Below are 17,652 nucleotides of genomic sequence, written 5' to 3' on the forward strand. Positions count from 1 at the left end.
TATAAGGACAGAATTCAAATCTAAAGAATCAGGTCTCCGAACTGGAGTCAGTAAGAATGGATGGGAGAGGATCAATCTTGTGAATGTGTCAGCTCAGGGAATAACAACACTGTTTTAAGAATGAGTAAAGAATATTTCAAAAAGTTTAAGTTGTCTGAGGTCACGAGGACATTACAAAGAGAAAGTTTCAAAAATAACTTAGACCATAGTTCTTATTTGAGCTCCATGGAAAAGGCTTAAATTTACATTATTACATTGCTGAAAACACATGAATACTTAAAAAAAGAGAATTTAGTGAAAATTATGCCAAAGAAACTGATTGGCTATGTTGTATCAGGTACCTAAGGCTTTTCACATGGGAAAATGTTAGCCATCAAAATGAACTTCCAGAACCATTTTAACATATATCCATTGCCAGGTAGAAAGTAAAACTGGGACTCATTTTATATCAATTAAGAAGGGAGCAAGGATTTAGAAAAACTGACCATATCTATCCAAAATACTGGGCAAGAAAACAGCCATAGGGGAATAGGTTTTTCTCCTAAAAGGGACTCCACATTCTGAGCTCCAAAGCAGCATCCCTTGGACAGTATTTCCTTCAATACGTGTATTTCTCAGATTCTGCAATCTCACATAACGTGTTTGAAACCTAAGTAATTCAAAAGTCATGTGTAAAACTGTAACTTTATTCCTTTATCATTGAAATTAACCTAAATCTCAATTCCCATTTCCAATAAGGATAGAAAACTGAGCAACTGGAGTCAAACCACTCTCTTTCTGTTTCTACACTCAGTCTCAGAGGAATCACCTCTCCCTCTGCATTCTCTCTGAAATTAAGCTAATTCATAGTGAGCAGAAGTTTTTAATTTTGATGAAGTTTAATATATCAATTTTTATGCTTATTGCTTTTGGTGTCAGTTCTAAAAAAAAAAATGGTCTACCCCAAGGTCACAAAGATAATATCCTGTTTTACTTTAGAAAACAGAGCTTTTATGTGTAAACCTATAATCCATCTTGAATTAATTTTTATGTGTGGTGTGAGGTAGGAGTCAACATTCATCTTTTTCCTACAAGTTTATCCAGTTTTTCTGACACCATTTGTTGCAAAGACTTTTATATTCCCTATTGAATTGTCTGGGCTTCTTTGCCAAAACTCAATTGACTGCATATATGTGGGTCTAGATCCAGATTCACTATCTGTTTCTTTGATCTATTATGTCTGTCTTTACACAAATATCACACTCTCTTAATTACAGTAGCTTTGTAGTAAAATGTGAGGTCAAGTAATTTAAATAGTCCAACATTGTTCTTTTCCAAAACTTTAATGGGCTATTCTACACCATTACATTCCTATATAAATTTTGTAATCAACAGTTTCTAAAACTATTTTAAAAAAATAGAAAGTGTATTGGGAATTTGTTGAATCCATAAATCAACTAGAGAAAATATCTATAATAGTGACTCTTCAACTCCATGATTGTGGCATATTTCACCATTAATTTAGGCCTTCTTTAATTCCTCTAAACCGTGTTTCAAAGGCTTCAGTGTAACTGTGTTACACTTTTGTTAAATAAAATCTTAACCATGTATTTACCCATAAATATTTCATATATATAAATACCCACACATACTTTTTGTTTTTACACCTTTGGAGAACAATTTGTTGGCATGATGACTGTTTACCACTAAATGCTTGATTCAGCATGTATGTTCTAGAGGACAAATAACCAAGGTACCATTATCAAAATCATGACATTAATAATGATGTATTATTATTTAAGTTTTGCTAATTTTCAAAATTTTGTCTTTTGTAGTAAAATCAAATTCTGAATCAAGAATTTTGTTACTTCTCCTTAGCCTCTTTTAATCGAAAACAGAGCTAATGGAATTTACTGTGATGATAGAAATGTTCTATGTCTGCACTATCTAGTGGGGAAACCTCTAGCCTCATGCAACTATTGAACACTTGAAATGCAGGTAGTATGACTGAGGAATTGGATGTTTGAATTTAAATTTTAAATTTAAATACCCACATGTAATTGGTGACTTCTGTATTTAACAGTGAAAATTTCTAGAATGATTCCTTGGTTCTTTTTGTCTTTCAAGTTCTTGATATTTTTGATTAGTAAGACAAGTTATTTCATAGTAAGTCCCTTAATTTGGGCTTTTCAAACGTTTCTTCATAACTAGATTTAGATTATGAATTTGGGGTGGTAAAACTTCAGAAGTAATGTGTTCTCAGTGCATATCAGCAGGCCAAAGATGTTGATTTGTTTCATTACCTATGATGTTAATTCTGATTACTTAGTTGACATGGCTTCTTGCCAGATTGCTCCACTATTATGTAAATAGATTTCCCTTTGTAATTAAAAAGTATCTTGTGGAGAGATATTTTGAGACTATGTAAATATCCTTTTACTCATCAAACTTTCACACATTATTTTAGCATTTATTAATGATTCTTGTCTGAGTGAAATATTACCATGATTAAAAAAAATACTTTCCCAAAGTTTCTAATTATCATCTGCTTAAAGGACGAGTCCAATACAAGCTATTCCAACTTTACCAAAACCAGAACACTGGATTACCATTTTAAACATGAATTTTTTTAATGGAATTTTTTTCTTTTAATTCTCAAGTTAGTTAACATACTGTGTAGTCTTGGCTTCAGGAGTAGAATCCAGTGATTGATCGCTTACGTATAACACCCAGTGCTCATCCCAAAAAATGTCCCCCTTAATGCCCATCACCCATTTTTCCCACCCACTCAACTATCAGTTTGTTCTCTGTATTTAAGAGTTCTTATGGTTTCTCTTGGCCTAAAATGATTCCTGGGAAAGGAGATCAAATAGGATTGGTAAAATGTGAATATATAATAAAATACATAAACAGAATGTCTAAGAGGAGTCACAGCTAAATTGGCTGTGCTATTAAAATGAGAAACATAGGTTTATTTTCCTATAATGTGTTCTTATCATTATTTGTAGTCATTCAACATTGAGTACTCCCTGTGTACTTGTCATTTTGGTATATAAGTGTTTTACACATGATTATCTTATTTGATTCTTATAATAACCCAATAAGGTGAATACTGTTATAACCATTTGACAAATGAGAAATCTGTTGCTTAGAGAATTGGTAATGTCTTGAATTATATGTGTAAGTGGAGGAATCAGTACATAGAATTTAGGTTTGACTGTCAGTGTAAGCATGTAAATGTAACTCGTAGCTGGTTTTATTGGAACTTTTCCACTTTCTTTTAAAACTTAAGGCTGGAAGAACCAGTGTTATATGATTAAAGTATCCAGTTAGTTGGTTCCAGGTCACCAAGCAAGTATTTGCATTGGCATTCCATCTGTAGGGACAGCATACTCAAAGATAGGACTTGAGTGTTATTGTTATGATAAAAGAAGCCACAGGGAGAGATATATCTAAAGAACAGGGCCAGAAAATAGAAGGACTTAACATTGCATTTTAGTTCAAGCAGACCCATCTCTTGAAGGATGAATTTTGCAAAACATAATGAGATCCCTGGCTTCTCCATTGTGCCAGGCCATGCATATCAAGGAACAGAAGACTACTTTCTGCCCTTGTCACTCCTTAGACACTTGCTTCTATATTAGCTCAAGGCATTAATGCTGGCTGGATTATTAAGATAATTGAAAAGGAAAAAACAGGTATTTATCATAAATTTCCAAAGGACTTAGTCAATCCCTAATTTTATTCAGTAACAAATTATATAGCTGTGTGGTTATAAATACTATAAATTATATATGTATCTTTCCACTAAGAGATTTTCAGTCCAATGGAGATGATACAGAAACATGAAACATGCTCAATGATATTAAAGACGCAGCATTAACAAGATAAAAGTTATCACCCAGCAGTGTACAGTAAGTTGAATGTATTATATAAGCAAGGAGAGCTAGAAATGAGGAGGAGGCGGGTGGGATCTGGCCCATGGTGGTCCAGAGTCTTTACAATAGAAATAGCACTATGGTGTTGAATAGTTTATCATTAGCAGCCATCATTATGTCTAAAGCATAGATAAAATGAGGTGTAAATGCATATGTATTCCAGAAAGGCGGGCTGTCATGCATACTTTTTTTTTCCAGTCAAGAAAGCACACAATGAATTGCAAGAAATAGGAGTTATATTTAGAAAGATAACCTTGAAATGTTCTATTGTATTAAAAAGGGAAGTCATCTATATACTTAAGCATTTAACTTTTTTCAGTGACCATTGACTTGCAACATACCTTATATTTCCTCCATGTGTGTCAACATTATGGTTAAGAATAAGTGGCATAATAGCCTTAAACAATTTGTCCATTTGGGAACTAGCTTATGTAGAGAATATTTGAGATAGCCTTTCTTCTTGCCTTTTTGGAAAGTATTTATTAGCTCATGAGGAAAGGCCATTTTCCGTCCAAATTCTATAGAGCTCTGCAACCATGAATACTGTTAAACTCTTGATGACAAAGGTAACATTGTATTAAGAAAACAAGATTTACCTAGTGTAATCAAAAGTCAAATTAACTTTTTTCTTCACCCCTCCCCACCTCCTTTCCTCCGACTTCTACCTGGGCACTTTAAACTGGGCCCAGGTCAAGAACTTTACTTATCACCCTTATGTTATATAAATTGTTTACTGGTCCCTTCTGGCAACACGAGTTTCGATTTAGTAATTAAAATGTCTAATCCCATAAAAATCCAAACTGGCTTTAAAATAAATACTTCCCCTCCCCCATTTCAGGCAAGAAGACTGCCAATGGGGAAGCAGGCATGATCAGTGCCCTAACTTCCAAGGAGTCTCCTTAAATTTCTTTTTACTTGGCTCAAAGTGAGGGAAGGTATACCAATAGCTCTCTCAAAAAATTTACCATCAACCCTTTTATAATCTTGTGGGAGAGGATAGAATTAAGAATCACATAATCAGTTGGTTTTTGAAAATTTATTTGACAATACTGCAGCCCTTTATCACCTAACTAATGCCTACTAAACACTTGTGCTATGCATGTACTCGCCAGCCTAAGTATCAAAGGCACATAAGGCATAGTTCTTGTTCTCTTTGGGATAAATGTCATAAAATTGGCACAAAAAAATCCACAGGGAGGAGATCATTGGTAGCTGGAATAGTCAAGGAAAGTTTCATGATGTCTGATATATGTATTATGACTTAAAGGAGAATCTGATTGCTAACAAGTAGAAGTGAGATGAAAATGGCTTTATAAGTACTGAACAGAGTGTAACTTTGTGATCAAATGCTCAAAATATGAAAGAAACTTCATGTTCATTAAAAAATTACTATTTGCTTTACCTATACTATATGGAATATACTCAATTTACTACATTTTACTATATGCCTGTCTTATTCACCAGATCTGTATGTTGTAAGAAGATAGTAACTATAGATGTTTGCCCCTTGAGCTTACCCAGTATTTGAACTCACCCCTTGGAGGACAGATAGGTCTTCCATAGCTCCTGGCAGCTAGACTACAGGCACTTCACTGAAACTCAATCAATTGGATATTTTCCCTGGGGCTTTAATTAGGAGCAAATAAAGCAAAGACACAGGGAGCAAATTGGAAAGCTTTCCAACAGTGGTGACAGCATGTATCTCCTGGCAACAGTGTCAGTGGCAAATTCTAATGCCCAGTCCTGGTGTTGGAGGTCAGATTCTTTCTGTGGCATCTCCTTGGATGTAGTTCTGGCAGACCTGCCTGTTTCAGCTTCTGCCCATTTTCTGAAGTTGGTTCTTGAGACTTCCCAATTATTGAAATTATCTAATATCCTTCCAATAAAATTCTTTTCTGCTTAATTTACCCAAGCTTTGTCTCTGTTGTTTGCAACTAAGGACCTTGAATAATAAATGTCTCAATTTCTCGTTATCTCTTGTTGACAAAAGAAGCACTCAATTATTGAACGGAATTCAACTTGAAAAATTTATTGCTACATTCTGAAAGGCTTTAAGTTTTCAGTTGATTATTCTGTATTTTTCATGTAATGGGCCATTATAATGTTTTTTGCTCTCAATATTTCCTCTTACAATCTCACTTCTTTTCATGGTTTTAGCAAACATCTCCATAAAAGTGATGCTATAATCTCTAGCTCCAGTTCACTTTCCCTTATAAATTTTCACTTCATAGTTTCAGCTGCTTGATGGACATTTCCATGTGAGTGCAATGCCAATACTTGAATATTATATTCTAAATCAGTTTTGTCTTATTTACTATTTTTCCTAACTTTATGACACTTTTCTTTGTGACCTAGCCTGAGAGTCACCCTTGACTCCTTTTTCTCCTCATGACCCTTCACCAAGTCCAACTAGACTGTAATTCAGCAAGCTACTGCTGAGTACCTGTGTTGGACCATTAGTGCCCTTGATTTGCCAATTCTAATTTTACTCATCAGGGATTGATCTCTCTAGGGCATCCTACAGAGGGGGGCAGGATACCAACAGTGATGAGGTAAAAGGAAAAAGTAACTATGAAGAAGAACCAGGCTTGTTACAGATATATCAAGAAGATCAGGACTGACCATGAGAATGGATGACTTAAATTTCACAGACGACTTTAAGAAAGAGATTTCAGTAGAGTAACAATAGCGGAGACAAGATGATAAACTGTTACAAGGGGATGGTTTGAAAGTTGGGGCTGGAAATACATTTCTTGAGGAAATGAGGAGAAAGCAATACTAAGAAGGAGCAATGAGAGTGGAAGAAAGCTGTATATATGGAGTGATTACAATACATGAGAATTGGAGCCAGACTGCCCAGGTTAAAATCCTACTACTGTTATTCCCCATGAGTTTCCTGACCTTAGGCACACAGAGATTATGTCTCTGTCCCTCAATTTCTTTACTTCTAAAATGAAGGTAATGGTACATACCTCAATAGTGAGGATTAAATGAGTTTGTACATATGAAGCACTTCCAAGAGGGCCAGTAAAATAACATCAGTAAACATTAGTCCTAAAGAATAATATTATGATGGGAATGCAAGCTGGTGTAGCCACTCTGGAAAACAGTATGGAGGTTCCTCAAAAAACTAAAAATAGAGCTACCCTATGACCCAGCAATTGCACTACTAGGCATTTTTCCAAGGGATACAGGTGTGCTGTTTCGAAGGGACACATGCACCCCGATGCTCATAGCAGTACTATCAACAATAGCCAAAGTATGGAAAGAGCCCAAATGTCCATCAGTGGATGAATGGATAAAGAAGATGTGGTGTATGGGTGTGTATACATACACATACACACACACACAATGGAGTATTACTCAGCAATCAAAAAGAATGAAATCTTGCCATTTGCAATTACGAGGATGGAACTGGAGGGTATTATGCTAAGCGAAATTAGAGAAAGACAAAAATCATATGACTTCACTCATATGAGGACTTTAAGAGACAAAACAGATGAACATAAGGGAAGGGAAACAAAAATAATATAAAAACAGGGAGGGGGACAAAACAAAAGAGACTCATAAATATGGAGAACAAACTGAGGGTTACTGGAGGGTTACTGGAGGGGGGATGGGCTAAATGGGTAAGGGGCACTAAGGAATCTACTCCTGAAATCATTGTTGCACTATATGCTAACTAATTTGGATGTAAATTAAAAAAAATAAAAAATAAAATAAAAAAAGAATAATATTGTGAAAGACAAAAGCATGTTTTAAGAGACATAAATAAGAAGGTAAGGGTTTAAAAAAATGAAAAAGACAAAAGAAGGGGCACCTGGGTGTCTCAGTTGGTTAAGCATCTGGCTCTTGGTTTCAGCTCAGGCCATGATCTCATGGTTCATGAGTTTGAGCCACACAGCGGGCTCTGTCTGCACTGACAGTGCAGAGCCTACTTGGGATTCTCTCTCTCCCTCTCTCTATGCCTCTTCCCCCAATCTCTCTCTGTGTCTCACTGTCTCTCTAGCTCTCAAAATTAAATAAACTTAAAAAAAGAAAAAGATAAAAGAAAAAAATTGGCAGAGCTAGGGAAGCAGGGAGATGATAGAGCAGCCTTGATTTATAAGGCTGGCCATTCACACGGGAATGGAATCTTTTACCTAAGATTCAGAGAGAGAGAGAGAGAGAGAGAGAGAGAGAGAGAGAGAAGCAGAGAATATATTCATAACTCCAGGGTAAAGAGAAAGATGTGATGAGCAGGTTGTATTACACAATCCATATGTTTTGTACTAGCAGAGAGACTGGGGGGCTGTTTAGGCGATGAACAGAAGATAGAAAGACGTTTGCAATCTTCTAAGGATTCTTAATAACAAATTTGGTCTCAGCCCAAGTAAGAAAAACATAGCTGGTGATCTCACTCCTGGACCACCCACCTTTCAGCATTTGGTTCCTCCCCTGTCCATGAAGTAATAGGCATGCCAACTCACTAGGCTCAGAAAATGAGCTGCCATGCTTTGACACTTGCCCCTTTTTGTCAGATGTGTAGTACATAGAGAGAGGGGGTAAAGGGTGAATTATGGACTCACATTTACCTAGCTCTACCTTCTAGGGGAGGTGCCCTAAAATTTTTGTTGAAAACCTATGAGCCTTCCCCCAATGTGGTTTGGAAACATTTATGCATCCCAGATAAGTATGTAAATTAGAGAATTACATCACATTACACACAGATGTACAGTTTGTCTGCTCTGGGATGTCTCTGATTTTACCCTTCCTACCAAGGAACTCTGCCAAAGAACTTCTGAAAAGCAGACAGGCCATGGGCCCTGAGAGGGGGAGTACTGTTCCCTCTCACCCGTTCCAAGCCCACAAGTCAGACTCAAGCCAAATGTAGGTCCTGGGATCCATTCAGTTCCAAATGTCAATGTCTCAGAGACCAACAGCCACCACCCATCCCTCTGTAAAGTAGCTACTGAAATGGTGGTACCAGTTAGTGACCATCAGAGACCATTAAAAACAATGCCTTTTGAATGAGAAGACTGATAACCTCTTACAGAGCCTTTGCATCTATTTCATTTCCTTCTAACAATCATCCAACTGGTTGAGAGTGATAGTTATCATAAGCATCATTCTATAACTGAGGTCTATAACCGAGGGGCAATTCACAAAGTCCTCCCATAGTATCTATGGTTTATGACAGTTTATGTCATGGTTTGTGGCAGCCTCCATGAACCAAGTTTAGTTTCTACTTCTATAAGACATAACTAAGTAGGAAAATTCACTACCTACTAACATATCTTGATAACTGTATAGTCAGAGATTGTAACCTAATTATCTTTGTATTTTCTACATCTAACCCAAAAGCAGGCATGAGATACTCAATTAGACATCAAATACTTAAATATATCAAAACCAAACAGAATGGAGTGTTTTGTTTTCTTCTTTAAGATGCTCTTATTATTCTCACTTCTACTGAAATGAACAGACTTGATTTCACTGTATTATATAAACCCAAGGGTTACCAAGAGAAATATTGACCCAACAGCAATAATAGGTAACTTTATTTAAAAAATGTATTCATTTCTTGCCTAAGTCTACAGCTATTTCTCTAAGGATGGGTAAAATACACAGAATGTATTCCCCTTTACAGTTTTCTCCAATAACAGGATCATATCATCTACTTCTTTCTGTATCCCCACACATTGCACAAACTTCAGCAAATATTTGGAACAAAATAAGTTCTGACTACATATAGAATTCTGAACACTGTTCCTTTCATATCACAGAACTCAACCAAATCATAAAACCATAAATAATTTCTAGGCAAAGGCAAGGTACATGACTTTGTGCTAGCTAACGTTGGACATACAATATTTTTAGATAAGGTAATTTCCCTCAGTATGCTTAGTTGTTAAAGAAATGTTTACATCTATAAGACATGAAAAAAAGTACAGGTATGGCTTATGAAATTTATAGGAGTTCAAGGAAATAAATCCATATGGTACATTGGTCAGGGATTCATTGAAAACATGATGGCTAGACTCATCAGAAAGAATACTTGCCCTCAACCCACAGTCCTTATCAAGTCTCTTCATCCTAGAGGCATATCTGATAGAGGTGATAAGCCTGGCCTGATTGCAGGTGAAATCATTTTGCAAAACATAACTCATTTCTCTATTTCTTCTTTGGTGGTAAATTTGTGTTTTTGTTTGCATTTTGATCTCATGGAAATCCTCCAAGAATAATACTGAGTCCATAATCAAGATACAAAAAGAAAAGGTGGGGGCAGATTTTAGGAAGTTTGATTCTTAACAGAACCTAAGTCTGTCAAGATGAGGGTGACAATCTTGATTAGGGAGGCCATAGTGACACAATAAGCAAATTAATCACACACTCATGTGGAAATCCCACAAATCCATGTCACCCAGACACACAAACTGCCACCCTCAAGTCAATGCGTATAAACAGTCCAAAGTCAACTTAAGTTTTCTATTCTCATGGGAGGTGGAAAACAATAATACCCACTAAAAAGCTAATATTCCTTATTAGAAATTGTTTCCCTCACTTGGGCCTGGTTTAAGTTTCCTTTCTCTCAGATCATTAGGTTCCCAGCTAAAAAATGTTTCCCAAATTGCTATGGCATCATATTTTTTTTCTTATTTGTCCTCCACCCTATTATTGGCAATCAACTAACTAGAAGTTAGAAAGGAATATTCAGGTTTCCAGATTGGAATTATAACAATTTCAACCACACTGTAAATATTGACAATCCATTTATAACTACCACATTAAAATAATTATTTGCAAATTCAGCAGCCTCAAAAGTAATAATTAGGGAGGTTTGATTTTTTTGGTGATTTAAGGTATTTGAGAAAAATATACACACACATATGAGGCTGTTGATACTCTAATTCTTTCTTGGTTCTGTCTTGAAAGCTTAAAATTTACACTAAGTCCTCCACTTGACCCCAGAACTGAGAAACAGAAGGAAATCTACTGCTAGAAGCATCTTTCTCTCCCCTCCACCCAGGCTCAGTTTCCAAAAACCAACACAAAAGGCATATTATATATCTTTAGCTCCATGGCCTGAAGGTACCTGACTGGAACTGGGAGCCTGTCCAGTCCAGACAGAAGGAAAATATTACCCTTCTATTTAACAAGGCAGTGCTGAAGGATTAATCATTAAGTAAATAGCAACAAGCCAGGAGGTTTGCAGGAGGGACAGAGTCCCACCCCATGTTCTCAATTTTTCTGGGATTCAAGATGGAAATTATTACAGGGATAGTTTGGAAGGGCCTGCAGTAACAACCACCTTCCAGAGCAAGATGGAACAATGCATGAAACTTCAGGCCTGACCCAGCCAAAAGGGAAGTTCATTCCTAGAGTCCTCCAGAAAGCTAGGTCTATTTGAACAGTCTGCATCCATATATAGAATTGATAAAACCTTCAGAGTATTCATGGCCCTGCCATGTGTGACTTTAAGCAAGTCACTTAACCTTTCTGAGCCTTGCCTTTCTCAATTTAAAAGTGTATGTGTTGCCCCTATTGTCAGGTATGCTGACATACCCATAGACCTGTAGAAAACAAAAATCCTCAGAACAGTCCCTTGGAATGCATTAAATTCCTCAAGCCTCCCTGCTGTGAGTACAGACCCAAATAAGAGCTGCCATTTTCAAGAAAAAAACAGTTCCATGGGGCACCTGGATGGCTCAGCTGGTTGAGCACTCAACTTTGGCTCAGGTCATGGTCTCATGGCTCATAGGTTTGAGCCCCACATCAGGCTCGGTGCTGACAGCTCAGAGCCTGGAGTCTGCTTCAGATTCTGTGTCTCCATCTCTTTCTGCCCGTCCCCCACTCATGCTCTGTCTCTGTCGCAAAAGTAAATAAACATTAAAAAATAAAAAATAAAAAAAACAGTTCCATAATCTGAACCAGGGGACTTGAATCTTTTGTCTGAACAAAGTGCATCATATGCATTCTCTTAGAAACTAGATCAAGCATTGTTTCATAAATGGCCTCACCTTGGGGTTGCAGTATGCATGATGCAATGCTACATGACTGCATATTGATAAGACAGAAATTTCATGAAATGTTTTATCTCAAAGTGATTATTATTTATTTATTTATTTTTAAATTTATTAATGTTCATTTATTTTGAGGGAGAGAGCAGACAGAGTGCTTGTTTTTGGTTCAGGTCATGATCTCATGCTCCAAGAGCCCCACATCAGGTTCCACACTGACAGTACAGAGCATGCTTGTGATTCTTTCTCTCTCCCTCTCTCTCTCTCCCTCTCTCTCTGTTCTTCCTTCCCCTGCTCATACTCTCTCTCTCAAAATAAATAAACTTAAAAAAATTTAAGTATTCTGAATTCAGTGCTCAATCCAAAACAGAATAAGAAAGTATGAGACATAATTTCTGAATTTATAACACAGTCAAGGTATAGTTAAAGGGAGAAAATGACAGCACAAATAAAATATGTAAATCAAAATAGAAGACAAAATTTGAAAGAAGTGTCAAGAGCTACAACATCTGCAGCTGCTTGGACAGAGTAACCTATAACTCGATTTTTCTGAGTCTGTCTAGGGTGGCCTCAGGTGAAGGAAGGGACAGCCCCCACGGTGGTGGCACTTCATATCATGCTAAGGGCCAGACTGCCACACAACATCACTTAAGGAGTCAATACAGGCAGTGAAACATGTGTGAAAGTGCATGAGATCCATTTCTTGAAGGACTGGAAGTGTCAGACTAAGGCCTGATCTGCAATCCCAGCCTCCAATCTTGCTCTCCTTATCCTCAGCCAGATGAAGAGGTACAATAGAGTCCTTGCTACGAAGTCCTCATCAGGATGAGGGGGGAGCTACTCATTGGTGTTGAAATTTGCCAAGGTCTCCTTGGTACAATCCCAAATGTCTGTTGTCTAATTCAATTGCCATGTCATAGTGAAGGACTCAAATATCTTTGGCAGTCTTAGGCACAGCACAATTCATGATAAGATGATCCCTACAATCGCCATAAAAGGGTAGCAGAGGGCAGCAGCGGCAGTTCACCTTCACTGGGTAACTCTACACCAGGTTTATCAAAAAGACACTACAATGATCCTCAAATCCATGCACTCTACATCATAGCAGGGATGGCTAACAAAGCTGCTGCTTTATCCAGGAATGAAGAAGAAAACAGAAGAAGAGAAAAACATGAACAGCCTAATTTCAAAACATTATAAGATTTAGTTGCTGTCCTCCTTCCCCAACCTCTATGACTCAGACAAGAACAACCTCATTTTCTTATTTTTCCAATCTTATTGGCCTTCAAGGTCTACATTCCAACTCTTTTTTGACTCTGCCCCTTGTAAGAGCAAAGTATCATCAAGAATAGGCTGAGTAGATATGGGAAAGAAACCAAATATGGTTGGTTTGTACTTATATTTTTATATTTTTCACATTCATTAACCAAAAAAAGTTAATAATACACACACACACACACACACACACACACACACACACACACACACATTTAGAGAACAATTTGAATGTGTTAAATGAATGGATTAAATAATGCATGCTGCAAGGTGTCCCAAAAATGCAATATTTACATGGTCTGGGAATCAATAGATAAAGTTCCATAGAAGAAAGGAGAAACCAAAATACAGTTTTGAAGAATGGGGAAGAGTAGAATAAACTAAGCACATGTGAGAACATTCTCTATGAGAGCCACTATTTTACAGTTTCAGCAAGGCTGTAAAGATGGAATGAATCTCACATTGTGGGAGGTGAGTAGTAGCAAAACTATCTCTTTTTTCCAGCCCTTCAGAGTACAATGCCCTGTTCCTGGACTCCAGCCTTCTAACTCTTCTTGCTTTCCTCCTCTTGTTCCCATACTCACATCACTTTGGCAAGGTGGTTTCCCAGGACATCTAAGCTAGGAAATTCCTTTGTTCTAGCAAAAGAGCCATTACATACTCTTGCAATACTTATCATTTTCCCTCTTTGCTAAATCTTAAGTGTTATTAGGTAAAGGGTCTGTCATGTCCACAGCACAGAATAGGTTTTCAACTTATTGAATGAGTGAGCAGATGATAATCAGAGTCTCAACAATGAGATCTAGTCTGCAAATCTAGTCTGACAAATAAAGTGACATTACAAATACATAGATTAAAAAAACACATTTTAAATTCTCAATAACCCAGTGTCTAGTGGTAAGGTGGGAGTAAGACATGCAGAAGATGAATTACAAGGTAATGTTATGAAGAGTTTAATAGACACAGCACTGTTGAAACCATAAAAGGAGGCATCAACTCTGCAGGAAGGGTCAGGGTAGGCTTCAGAGAGAAGATGAGCTCTTTGCTGAGTCTTAAAGGAGAGGAGGAACACTCCCTGTTTAGCTAGCAGAGAGTAAAGCAGAAGATTTGAAATATGACTAGTGTAGCGAGCAGTCAAGTAAATTGGAGCCCAGAGATGCTTTGAATTACAGGCTTTGTTTTATCTACAGAGAGTCACAGCCAGAACATATTGTCACAAGTTGAAGTCTCAATTGCTTTAGATCACAAGTTCCCAAAGGGTAAGGGCCATGTCTTTGGTGTGTTCTCTCAGAATTTCATGCCTCCTGCTCTGTGGGTGTTCAATAAATATTTAATAATAACGAGTTGATTAATTGAAAGCATTCGTGTTCCATATGCATGGGTAGAGCTCTATTTTCACTTTAATTACTATTGCTTTAATCATCATTAAATAGCATTTCTTAGATAGCAATTCGGTTCATTGTTAAACACGCGGATTGCCTGAGTGTCTAGCCCTAAGGTAAATAGCAGTATCAGAGAATAATCCCCTTTTCACTGCTGGTGAATGATTTTGTGACACTCCCTATATACAATGGAAGAGGTGAAATTCTGGAAGGACATTTATTGAGAAATAACACCTGAATGAGTGCTAGAGAGGACTCATGAAATTGGGAAATGTAGGGAACACCCTATCAGGAATCAGGAATTGAGTAAGCAGCTTATCACATGGCAGAGGTTGAAATAAAACCAGACAGAAGTCTTCCAATAAATAACAAATACAAAGATTAAAAAAATATGTTTTAAATTCTCAAGAACTCAGGGTCTAGTGGTAGGGTGGGGGTAAGACATGCAGAAGATGAATTACAAAGTAATGTTATGAAGAGTTTAATAGACACACATAGCACTGTTGAAACCATGAAAGGAGGCATCAACTCTACTGGAAGGGTCAGAGTAGGCTTCACAGAGAAGGTGACCTCTTTGTATTCCTGGTTTGATGGTGGTGTCCAGGGAGTGGATCATCCAGAGAGTGTAGCTACTAGGGAGTGTACTCCAGACCAAATGAACCCATCAGGGATGAGGCAAACAGTAGAAACACATGTGTATGTCTGAGCATCATTGCCAGCCAGATTGACCATGGCTAGACTGTCTCAGATTGTAAGGGCCAGTCTCACCTCAACTGAGCAAAGGTAAGTCAGTCATGACTCAGACCAGCAGAAGCTTGAAGAGTAGTAAACTCTAGTGCAGAGAAGGTAGTATCACACCCCAATGCAAACCTAAGTTAGATAGTGGAATGGCAGTGAAGTGAAGGTAATAGTTATGGAGGAGGAGGAAACAGCAGAGGTGATAACATTTACAGATTTCTCATAAGCACAAGTGGAATAAGTATTTATAAAAGTAGGAAGACCGATTTTCTACCTTCAATACCATCCAGGACCCAACATAGAGTAGGTAATCACTACAGGTCAAGTGTGAGACTGGGGCTTTGAGGAACATTCTGGACTATCTTCATTCATGTTAGTGGGTATTAAATAATTGGTTTCTGGTTTTCCATTCTTGCCACAGTAAATCCTATTATTCACAAAACATCCAGAGTGGTATTTTTAAAATGCAACTCAGATCTCATTACTCTTCTGTATAAAACTCCAGAATGGCTTCCCATGGTACAGTTCTATCATTATTGACCTCAAGCACAAAAGCCAAGAGGGACCAAATTGTAAGTGTTAAACATTTATTATGAGATTGAACCAACCTCACAGATTTAGCATGCATGTGACAACCTTAAAGATTACTATTGCTCCTTACCTCTAGCTATGTTTTGGCATGTGGTAATGTGAACCCATATTTGTTAGAATGTCTAGTTTTTCAACACAAACTGGATATATCCATTTTCAAGTGAAATCTAATTTTGAAATGTTGGATCAAATTTATAAAATATAGTTTATGCCAAGCAAAATGTATCTTCATGATGGTACTGTCTACTAGCTGCCAATTTGCCTCCTCTGGGGAAGGACCTAAGCCAGTCTACAATTGGTGTCAATTAACTTTATCTCACAATTCCTGGAATAGGGTTAAAATAGTAGGAAATGTAATCAGTGTTGTGAAAAACAAAAAGTCAAGTCACAGGGCAAAACGTATATCTGGGGAGTCTACAGAGTAGCATCAAAGACTGAGGATAAAAGATTAAGGCAGGAGAGCTTTGTGGAACCTACTGTATGTCACAGCAGCAAAGAGATGCTCATGAAGCTATACATTCTTTCAGGAACTTCCTAAAGCAAAATGCCAGACTAGTGAGATTGCCTTGCCAGTCCCTTGCTTCTTACTTAACATGCCTTGTCTACAATCAAGCAACTTCATCTTCAATATTCATATATGAAGAAGCAAAATAACTCAGAAGGAGTAAGAGCATATTATTAGCCAAATGCTCAGAATAGGATACATGGGTCAGAATAGGGTTGAATGGATACATGGATCACAGAAAACATGGCTTTACTGAATGGGATACAAAAATGTACTTCCTGTTGATGGTGTCCAAAGAGGAGCCACCAGCATTGGGAAGACAAAACATGGGTACTTAATACATTTAGAGAATAATAACAATGAGTAACTAAAGCAAATCTAAAATGAGAGATATGATTAGTCAAAATTAGGAAAGTTCAGAAGCTCAGAGAGAAGAATAGTTATGATCAGAAAAGTCTTCAGAGAGGAGGCAGGACTTGAGATTAAAAAAAAATGGATTGATATATTGTTTCCATATTTTGGCTATTTTAAATAATGGTACAATGAACATAGCAGTGATGCATCTTTACAAATTTGTATTTATGTATCTGTGGATAAATATCCAGCGGTGGAATAGCTGGATCATATGGTAATTCTACTCTTAATTTTTTGAGGACCCTTCATACTATTTTCCATAGTGGCTGCACCAATTTGCAATCCTACCAACAGTGTATGAGGGTTCTCTTTCCTCTACATCTTCTCCAACACTTGGAGACATAAAACACTTGGAGACATAGTTGACACACAATGTTACAGTAGTTTCAGGTATACAATATAATGACCCAACTTCTCTATGTTATGCTTCGCTTGCCACAAATGTAGCTACCATCTGTCTTCCTACAACTCTATTATAATGTCATTGACTATATTCCCTATACTATGCCTTTTATTCCTGTGACTTATTCATTTTATAACTGGGAGCATGTACCTTCCACTTCCTTTCACCCATTTTTCTCATTTCCCCGCCTCTTCTCTCTCTGGCAATCATCATTTGGTTCTCTGTATTGATGGGTCTGACAACCTAAATGTCGAGCAATGGATGAATGGATAAAGACACGCACGCATGCACACACACACACACACACACACACACACACACACACACACATATATATACACACATACACACACACACACACACACACATATACAGTGGAATATTATTCAGCCATTAAAAAATAATGAAATCTTGTCATTTGCGACAA

This window comes from Felis catus, chromosome D3 (genome assembly GCF_018350175.1).
Source record: "Felis catus isolate Fca126 chromosome D3, F.catus_Fca126_mat1.0, whole genome shotgun sequence".
Lineage (NCBI taxonomy): Eukaryota > Metazoa > Chordata > Mammalia > Carnivora > Felidae > Felis > Felis catus.